Here is an 8,313-nt window from a genome sequence, read left to right as displayed (position 1 = left end):
GTGGGTATGCAGTGGTATTTCATTGTGGTTTTGTTTGTTTGTTTTTTCTCATTGTGGTTTTGATTTCTATTTCCCAAATGACTAATGATGTTGATCATCTTTTCATGTGCTTGCTAGCTATTCATATAGAGTATTACTTTTTGTAATTTAAAAATATAGCTTAGGGGCTTCCCTGGTGGCACAGTGGTTAAGAATCCGCCTTCCAATGCAGGGGAGAGGGGCTCGAGCCCTGGTCAGGGAAGATCCCACATGTCGCGGAGCAACTAAGCCCGCAAGCCACAACTACTGAGCCCGCGTGCCACAACTACTGAAGCCCACGTGCCTAGAGCCCGTGCTCCATAACAAGAGAAGCCACCACAATGAGAAGCCCGCGCACCGCAATGAAGAGTAGCCCCTACTCGTGCAACTAGAGAAAGCCCGTGCGCAGAAACAGACCCAACACAGCAAAAAAAAAAAAAAGTATTAAAAGTAATAATAAAAAATAAGAATATAGCTTAATATAAATGTTACTTCAAGTAGCAAAAAGCAAATGAAGGAAATCTATAATCACAAATAAGAGTAGAGGCCAAGGGCTTCCCTGGTGGCGCAGTGGTTGAGAATCTGCCTGCCAATGCAGGGGACATGGGTTGGAGCCGTGGTCTGAGGGATCCCACATGCCGCGGAGCAACTGGGCCCGTGAGCCACAACTACTGAGCCAGTGCGTCTGGAGCCTGTGCTCCGCAACAAAAGAGGCTGTGACAGTGAGAGGCATGTGCACCGCGATGAGGAGTGGCCTCCACTCGCCGCAACTAGAGAAAGCCCTCGCACAGAAACGAAGACCCAACACAGCCAAAAATAAATTAATTAATTAAAAATTTTAAAAGAGTAGAGGCCAAAACAAAGTTTGAGATAGTCCTGGTCCAATCAGCCTAAACCCACCAGGGCAAAGCTGTAGTCCAACAATGTCAGGCTATCAACTCACTGCAACAAGGCAAACTGCACACCAGAGGGATGGCGGAGTGTCTCACTAAAGGAAAAGATCACTATTATATAATTATGGGAATGAGTGGAGGTTAGGTGAAATTTCAATGAAACAGAGCTTGATATACTCAAAGGAATACAGAGCTATATGAAAAGAGAGTCAACATCAGCTCTGGACTGCAAAGTGGACCCAAGGTTCAGTTTCCTTGAAAACTACAATGTTAAATGTGGAAAGTTGTGTTCAGAAAGCCCTGAAGTTCTACACCTGGGTTGGAAATCAAGGCTGCTTTTCTGTCAAAGCAACTTAGATTCTCCAAGCAGGACTGTAAGGCTTCATTCTCACTGGACATAATTTCAAACAGCAAACTTCCCGACAGTCTATTTTATTTATTTATTTATTTTTGGCCACACCACGTGGCATGCGGGATCTTAGTTCCTCGACCAGGGATTGAACCCTGCAGTGGAAGCTTGGACTCATCGCTGGACCACCAGGGAATTCCCAGTCTGATTTTAGAGAACAGTTTCTTAGTGAATTTTTAAAAGTCACCCAGAGAAGGGAATTATTATCTGATAAGTTGCAGTGTGTGCTTGGGAGAAATATTGTTTCCTGTTAACTTTGCACCTGGTTTTATCTGTGTCTGTTTATCTGTGATGAATGGCAGGGCAGATTTTTACTTTCTCAGTCTGAGCTAATATTCATGTCCCAAAATGAATTCACAGGTGACTGAACCATCCCTAGAGACCTGGCTGTCAAGATCATTGAAAAAAAAAATTTTTTTTTCGGCTGCTTTGGGTCTTTGTTGCTGCGCGCACGTTTCCTCTAGTTGCTGTGAGCAGGGGCTACTCTTCGTTGCAGTGTGTGGGCTTCTCATTGCAGTGGCTTCTCTTGTTGCAGAGCACGGGTTCTAGAGCACAGGCTCAGTAGTTGTGGCACAGGGGCTTAGTTGCTTCACGGCATGTGGGATCTTCCGGGACCAGGGCTTGAACCTGTGTCCCCTGAATTGGCAGGCGGATTCTCAACCACTGTACCACCAGGGAAGTCCCTGAAATTTTTAACTTACAATGAACCTTGGATTCTAAAGACTGGCTGAAGGCATCATTCTACTAGGTTTGAACAGGTGTCGTGTAGTACTAATGGCTCTCAATGAATAGAACCACACTCGTTACTATTCCAGATACTCTTGCTAATTTGATGGCGTGGTGGAGACATTACTTTATTTCCTCTTCCTAGGCACACAGGAAAAATACATTCCTTGCAGTTAGGTTGAATGACGTGACTAAAGTGGAAGGCACTTACTAAATACTGGCTCACTGAACCAATCAAAATTTCTTTCTTCTTTTCCTTTGAAATGGCTCAACAAGAGCACAGAATGAAAATAAAAATAAACAGAGGGAGTATTCATCTAGGACTAACAGCATTTGAATAGCAGTGGGATAAAACTCCTCCATCCTATCACATTGGGGCACAGGCTTGGGAAACCAGCTTGGACTTGGAAATTCTAGTCAGCCATCAGAGCCTGATGTCCTCACCCAGGGGCCGTGGGAGTTATCATTTCTTGGTTAGCCTTCACAGCCAACAGATTACTGAATCCTGATTAGCCTGTCCCTTAAATCTCTTCAGTTGTGCCCTGCCCTCTCCTTCCCTGCTGCTCCTGCCTTAGTTGAGGCTTTTTCTTTTTCTTATGTTGACTATTTTAATACGTGAGGTGACTCGTCTCACTCCCACTCAGAGGCATGTTCTTCACTGCCTCCTAAAATGCAGAACGGAGCATGACTTCCTCTGTGTAAATTTTCCAAAGTCTTGTACAGGAGTAAGGTCTAAACTTTCTACAAAGCACAAGACCACCTGCTCCTGCTCTCCTCTCTAGACCCACTTCCCACCACTCCCAATACAAAACCCCACATCACCTTATCATTCTCTGAATAGAACCATATTCTTCTTGCCTCTATAGATTTATACATGGATGTTCTCTCTGCCTTAAATATCTTTCTTTACTCCCAGAAAACTCCAACTCAGCCTTCAAAACCCAGTTCATACACTACAAAGCTACAGTAATCAAGACAGTATGGTACTGGCACAAAAACAGAAATATAGATCAATGGAACAGGATAGAAAGCCCAGAGATAAACCCACGCACATATGGTCACCTTATTTTTGATACAGGAGGCAAGAATATACAATGGAGAAAAGACAGCCTCTTCAATCAGTGGTGCTGGGAAAACTGGACAGCTCCATGTAAAAGAATGAAATTAGAACACTCCCTAACACCATACACAAAAATAAACTCAAAATGGATTAAAGACCTAAATGTAAGGCCAGACCCTATAAAACTCTTTAGAGGAAAACGTAGGCAGAACACTCTATGGCATAAGTCACAGCAAGATCCTTTTTGACCCACCTCCTAGAGCAAGCGAATTAAAAACAAAAATAAACAAAAGGGACCCAATGAAACTTAAAAGCTGTTGCACAGCAAAGGAAACCATAAACAAGACGAAAGGACAACCCTCAGAATGGGAGAAAATATTTGCAAACAAAGCAACTGACAAAGGATTAATCTCCAAAATATACAGGCAGCTCATGCAGCTCAATATCAAAAAAACAAACAACCCAATCCAAAAATGGGCAGAAGACCTAAATAGACATTTCTCCAAAGAAGAGATACAGATTGCCAACAAACACATGAAAGGATGCTCAACATCATTAATCATTAGAGAAATGCAAATCAAAACTACAGTGAGGTATCACCTCACACTTGTCAGAATGGCCACCATCAAAAAATCTATAAACAATAAATGCCGGAGAGGGTGTGGAGAAAAGGGAACCCCCTTGCACTGTTGGTGGGAATGTAAATTGATACAGCCACTATGGAGAACAGTATGGAGGTTCCTTAAAAAACTAAAAATAGAACTACCATACGACCCAGCAATCCCACTACTGGGCATATACCCTGAGAAAACCATAATTCAAAAAGAGTCATGTACCACAATGTTCACTGCAGCTCTATTTACAATAGCCAGGACATGGAAGCAACCTAAGTGTCCATCGACAGGTGAATGCATAAAGAAGATGTGGCACATGTATACAATGGAATATTACTCAGCCATAAAAAGAAACAAAATTGAGTTATTTGTAGTGAGGTGGATGGACCTAGAGTCTGTCATACAGAGTGAAGTAAGTCAGAAAGAGAAAAACAATACCGTATGCTAACACATATATATGAAAAAAATGGTTCTGAAGAACCTAGGGGCAGGACAGGAATAAAGACGCAGATGTAGAGAATGGACTTGAGGACACAGAGAGGGGGAAGGGTAAGCTGGGACGAAGTGAGAGAGTTGCATGGACATATATACACTACCAAATGTAAAATAGAGAGCTAGTGGGAAACAGCCGCATAGCACAGGGAGATCAGCTCAGTGCTTTGTGACGACCTAGAGCGGTGGGATAGGGAGGGAGGGAGGGAGATGCAAGAGGGAGGGCATATGGGGATATATGTATATGTATAGCTGATTCACTTTGTTATACAGCAGCAACTAACACACCATTGTAAAGCAATTATACTCCAATAAAAATGTTAAAAAAACAACAAAAAAACACCCGTTCAAGCATCCTTCGTCTTGTGAAGTTTTCCCTGACCCTCTCTGGCTCCCATCCAGACACAGGTGATCACCTCCTCCTCAGGGCCACCAGAGAACCTGAACACACCCATCACTGCACAACACTGCCAGTTTTTCTTTATGTAGATGTCTCTTCTGGTTAACTGTGAGCGACCTGAGGGTCATGGCCCCCAGCAGACAGTAGGTGGTCTGTATTTTGTTAAAGGTGATGAATTAGGCCATCAGATAGTGTGATGGGCTGGGGTGGAGGTCTAATTCCCCCAGCCAGTGTCTCTGGAACATGACCACAGTGGCAGAATGGGAAGAACTGAATTCATCACAGGAAGAAATTCAGTCAATCTATACATGTTCAAGTTTTATTACAAAGTATGATGGGCAGAAAATACGGTACTTCTTATACAGGAGGCTGAAACAGAATGAAAGGGTGAAAAATTAGGTTTAATATACTCAGAAAGCAAGAAATAAAATCATAGATATAACACTCCACTTTCAGGTGCCTTTGAAGTAGCCTTCAATGGAGATTTACCATCATGGTTTCACAGCACAGTGTTAAAAAATTTTTTACAAGCCCTGTGTATAATCAATCCTGTGAAAATAATGTTTTTTAAAAAAAATGGTTACAGTACAGTTCTGCAAGGGGCAGCTTCCTCTCCACCTGACCATGGGATGTCACAAAACCTATAATGTAGAGGAAAAGTTTAAATATATAACAGGAAATTAAGTTCAGACACACTAGGCTAAAGGGGACAGAAATGGATTGGCTAGCGCTTAACACTTCAGAGAACAAGGAATCTCCATTTTCTCTACAAAGAGATTTGTACAATCATGCTACAAATTCACGCTTGGGGGAGGAAGGATGGAAAGTCACTGAAAGGGGGGTCATCAAATACATAGGAACCATATCAAATGATCCATATTCGACTCAAGCAAGTCAAAGCTTTAGCTCCACAAGTTTCATAACACACTGTATTACCACAATCAACCCAAGGTGAGAACATTCTTTTAAATATCAGGTATCACAAGTTCTTATTCACTGGGTTTTCCCAAAGGCCAGTACTTGTAAGTTTTCCAGCTCTGACACAGACTGCCAGCATCCTCCTTCCTCTTGAGTTTATACTTTGATTAGCTTATCTGTTTCTGGCTTGATACACCAGTCCAAGCCTCTTGGGAAGGCACCTGCATGTTTCTATACTTAAAAAATCACATCCAGGAAGTAGCCTGAGAGGAGCTGGCCCATCCCATGTGGCCACACATTTGACTTTGACCACTAGCAGCAATGACAACGGTGGGAAAAGAGGGCGAGGCTCTGCAACACTGAGTAGCTGGCCCAGCCGGTGCAGGGATGGCAATTCTTGGAGAGCCTGGCCCAGGGTTCACAGTGACTGCTCAGCTCAGCTTTCCTCCCAGGGAAAACCTAACTTCAGTGCCAAGCATGAGCCTCCCTCCTCATCCTGGAGCCCAGACAGGAAAGGGAAGAGGCTGCTTTGGGGCTTCTGCTTTAATGGTCTCCCTTCTCCCAAGTCAGGCAGTCAAAGGAGCTGGGGACGGTGGAGGGAAGTTACTAGGCTGGCCTCCCGTGGTTGGTAGGCCCTGCAGCTCCTACATACCTTATAGCCTAGGAATTCAAGGCCCAGGTTGCAGCAGGGAGAAAGTTCTACAGTGGAAAGACAGTGGGAAGGTAAAGAGGAAGAGAAAAGACAAAAGGGAGGGGGGAAAGTCAGCATGACTGTTTACAACCTCTGCTTCTGCTCTCTACAAACCTACAACCAAGAAGAGCCATGGTCTGGAATGATCAAGGGACTCCCACTCCTGCAAGTTTCTACCACCAAACGACACCAGGGCTGAACTGCAGCAGGAAAGGTTCCCCCTGTCACCCTGTCCCCAGTTACCCTGCATCACAGGCACCTGATGAACAGTCCAGGAAGGTTGACACAGGCCGAGAGCACAGTCTCACTCCACGGCCACATGACAGTCTGAATGCTTCCCCAGCTCAGACCTTTACTGCCCTCTAATACTTTCTCCTTTGCTACCACTGCTTTTCTCCCACATCCTAAATCTCCTTCTAAAATTTCAGCCACACCTGTCACCAAAAACTCATCGGAGTCTTAATGTTTTCTGTTTCTTACCCAGTTCTCTGAGAGCCGATCCTGGTTCTGATAAGAAATTCTCACCTGGTTATCAAGTATCTTCCCTCTTCAAGTCCTCATCTTTCAGCCTGGTTCCTCCCTGGAAAGAGAGGCTTCTGACTCTCCTGGCTGTAAACATCTCAAACTCTTGAAGGACTTGGATCCATTCACCAGCTCTCTGATGGGGAACCTGAGGCCTCATTTATTTAGCACCCCCTCCCCTCAGAGCAGACAAGGAAAACAAAGGCGGCTGCGGCTCAGGGGGCCAGAAGCAGAGTCAGAGCCCAGAGGTGCCGCTGCAGCCTTTCCAGTGCAGTCCCGGCAGTGGCTCTTCTCATGTTCAAGGACGGCAGAGACAGAGCCTCCCAACCTATTCTCGCTGGCTGGCAATCTGAGAACCTAAACAAATTAAACAAACACTTGCTTTTGAAACTACAACAGATCTCTGCTTCCTGTGGCGTGGCTGACTAAGAGGCTTTCTAAATCCTGAGACTACAGAAATTCCCTCCTCAGCCGTGAGGCCATCTGGCCCATGGCATAAAAGGAGGGTGAGGGAGCCGGGACTTCAAAATCCCAGCATGCCAGCTACTGTGTGTCTGTGTCTGCTTGGGGGGACTGGGGAGTCTCACCTGGGCCCAGGTGGGATGTTGAAAGGAAGAGGACCAGACCACACTGCAGGGCCTAAGGAGGGTGACAGGGCTGGGAGTCTGCAGGGCAAGGAAAAAAAAACATTCAAAGTTGTTGGTTTCCACAGTAAATAGCAACTTTATCCAAATATATCCCTATTCTTATTAACAAATTTTTTTTCTCCAGATTATTTTCAAGTTAGAGTGGAAAAATCTTCTCACCACTCAGACCACGAAAGTGCAGATCAGGAAAGGAATCTTAACCCAGAACTCAGTGTGGTTAAGCCCTGCCCCAGCAGGACCAGCCCCCTCTACCACTAGACCTCCATTTCAGACCCTTTTCCACAGGAAGGAACTGACAGCCTCCTAGAGCAAGTGACATTCAATTTATACTTGCTCCCCTTGAGGGAAGGACCCTGGAACCATCAAACACAATAACAAGCAGAGGAGGGTTCTGACCAAGAACTGTTCACTTTACATCTCCAAATGATGCAGTGCAAATCTGGTGGTAAGTGCAGGAGAGATGACCTCAAGCAGACGGCCAGCCAAAGAGCCTCCAAATCAGAACAAAGTATAACGGGAGAAGGGGAAATACCCTGACTAAAAAAAAGAGCCTTTTTCTTTGGGACAAGCCCCCGTGTATTAAAGCAAAGAGCTATGACTTTGGGGATACAAATACATCTGCTTCTGAAAAGGAAGACTCAACCAAGAGAGTTTAAGTGCCCAGAAGAACAAAGCTAACTGCTTTGTTTCTCAAAAGCAGATGAGAACTGGACAAAACCATTGGCCTCAAGGTCTGCTTCTCTCCTACGCTTGGACGCTCAACTCAGAGGGTCTCAGAAACCTTCCAGCACGTGGCAGAGCGTGGCAAACTCCCCCCGCCACCCCCCGCCCTGACTCTGAGCATGTCCCCAACCCTGCCTGCCCAAGGATTCACCTACCACCGGAATCACACACAGGCCCCTCCACGGAACTCGCTCATATAA

The sequence above is a fragment of the Hyperoodon ampullatus genome (genome assembly GCF_949752795.1).
Source record: "Hyperoodon ampullatus genome assembly, chromosome: 19".
NCBI lineage: Eukaryota > Metazoa > Chordata > Mammalia > Artiodactyla > Ziphiidae > Hyperoodon > Hyperoodon ampullatus.
The sequence above is the reverse complement of the archived record's forward strand: the minus strand, read 5'-3'. Positions refer to the sequence as shown.